This window comes from Apus apus, chromosome 11 (genome assembly GCF_020740795.1).
Source record: "Apus apus isolate bApuApu2 chromosome 11, bApuApu2.pri.cur, whole genome shotgun sequence".
NCBI classification, from domain to species: Eukaryota; Metazoa; Chordata; class Aves; order Apodiformes; family Apodidae; genus Apus; species Apus apus.
In genome coordinates, this window is record NC_067292.1 from 10,646,495 (window position 1) to 10,649,386 (window position 2,892).

Here is a 2,892-nt window from a genome sequence, read left to right on the forward strand (position 1 = left end):
AAGGGCAGAAATAACACAAAACCAGACTTAACTCCACTGTTTCTTGGACAAAACACTAGCTATCAAAAAATTAAGTCTGTGGAAGTGGGAATTGAGTAGAAATGGAAAGCATGGTTGATGGAAGAGGTTTTTTTTAACATATAAAACAAGATAATAAATTAAACCTTTATTTCTCGAGTATTTGATCTTTCCAACACCAAGTTACAGAACAGAGTAAATGCCACAAAAATCATACTCGGCATGAATGTCACTTTACATATATTTCTCTGCCCAAGAAACTTAAGGATTTTGGGTAATTCTTTACTGTACTTCCCCAGTGCACATGCGTAAAGAAAGGAATTTTATCAAGTCACTTGTCTATATTTAAAGTGATTAATTTGAGAATTACTATTATATTGAAAGTACAAGTCCTCTCAACAGATACTAAGCACATTCATGCTAAATATATGACACAAGAATATTAAGTGGCTAAAGATAATACTAAAGTATAAAGAAGTTAATATAAAAGTATAAAGTTCATATAAAGTTCATACTATAGCCTAGCAAATTAAGAAGCCACTATTATCATCCTGCAGCTACAACAATCTTAAGTTCCTATATATTTCATTTTGCATCTACCTACACAGAAAAGCAACACTGAAAGTACATATAAAACTGATGGGTTCTGATCAATTTGAAGGAGATTCTGCAATTAATCAGATTCATGAAAGTATCAGCTTCATGTACAGTCAGGGTAAAACAAAAGAACAAAAGCAAAAAGGTTAAGAATTACTAAGGAAGGCAAAAGAGAACAAAACAAAATTGTCATTATACCATTACATATGAAGTGCCTACTTGTCACAGTATTTTGCCCCAGCCACACTTATTACAACTGCTGTTTCAGTTGGCAAAAACATCACTTCAAACAGAAGAATTATAAAGGTTCAGGGAAAAGCCAAAGGAACAGAATACTTTTGTATAAAGAATGACTATCTATTCTGAAGACTGAAATAGCAATACCTGATTGGGTTATGAGGAGGGAAATGATGAGAGCAGTCCACAGAAGAGTCTTAAGTGACAAGAAAAAGGGAAAAGCAAGCTGTTCCTATTACATCTGGAGGGTACAGAACTTGAAGCAGACAGCAGAGATGGCTTCAAAACACAGAAAAAATATTTCTTCATAAAATGTTTGACTACTGAATTCTTCAGTGCAGGAGAAATGCTAGAAGTGATCAAAGGTTCCAAAATGCAACTAATTCAATAAGTACTCCACAGAAAACCTCTTCCTTATGAAGACTGAAGCAATCAAAAATTGCTTGAGGCCAAGAGAATATCTTTGGAATGTATTACTACATTTTTTACATTGTTCTTTATGAACTGGCTCTTGGCAGCTGCTAGTAATGTATGGCTAAAACCATACATGCTTGTACCTCATGTAAGAAGTCTTACTTTTAAAACAAAAACTACAGATAATTTATGCCTAGATTTATCTACCAGTAGAAAAATCATCTTACATTATACTTAAGTATCAGACAATAAAAAGAACAGAACACACAAAGGGAGTCACTCTGTCTCAGCACTCTTTTTTCAACTAGGTGATTTGACAGTCATCTAGTTGCATCATAATGCAGAGCAAGACCAAAATAGAATTGTATTAGTTCTCCTTAAGTATTTTTACAATTGCAGCTTTGCAAGTACCTGGACTTGGGCAAAGGTTATAATTAGGCCCAGTTGTAGTCAGGTTCCCAACAGCACTGCTTTTTTTAACCATACATTAACAACTACAACCATTTGTGTCACATGGCAGTTTTCCACAGTTAATTTCAAAATTCTTAAATATTCAAAAAGAAGCAGCTTTATTATATGCTAACATAGCAAAACTGTAGCTGTTGGTGTAAACATATTGATACAGTCCTCCTATCCTTGAAGTAAAGGCATCCCATTGTTTCTTGAAAGAGTAATTCCCCAACAAGCAAGATATTCTTCCTAGTCAATAATTCAACAAAATGTTAGGTTTCTTAAAATAAATCTGTAAAAAAATAAGTCTCTATTCTAAATCACCATATCATCATGGTGGAGAAACTCATGTGGTTTAAAATCTACACATGCAAGATCTATTCCAGATTTATTATCTGTATCTTTCACCTTATTCATTGCAAGATGTTCTCTATGTGCAAAAATGTAACAGTGAAAAATTTACTGAAACATGGTATATTAAAAAACAAAGCCTTGGGGCTAAGAAGACAAAAATTTATTGTTCATTTACAAAGAACAAAGGAACTTTGGATAAATGAGTGAGAATGAAATAAGAACATTAATGAAAAATGAAAGATCAATCTGAAAAGAAATACTGAGTCTACTATCAGTGCTAATACCACAAAAGCTGTCCAGCAGTTAGTTACTACAGTGAGCTGCACTGTCCAGTATCTCATGCCAAATCAGCATTTTTCTAATCAAGCAACCAACTGCCATTGGAGTTGAGGCATCAGTTCTTGATGCAGAACTGACAAGCATGGCAACTGCCAACCGATACTGTATGGGTGATAAAGTAAAAAGAATTAACACATCAGGAGGAAACTTAAAAAATTTCTGATTATTACTAACACAGTAAATTCACTCAGGGAAGTAAACTAAAAGCTCTGTAATTACTAATAAATTCAACTGTTTCAGAACCCAAGTTTAATCTTTAGATTTTACCATTTGGACAGCCCACAGTGTGCACAGCATCATTAAAGCCAACAATTTTAAAGTGAAGGCACTGGAAAACAATGTTTTTCTATGGAGTATTTCTTCAGGTTCTCAGCACCTAAAGCTAAGGACTTTGTTCACTGTTTTAATTCTAAAATTAAAGACAATTCTGTAGCTTATATGTTTGGTTTTATCAATTTTAGTGGAAATACTCATGCAAGAAAC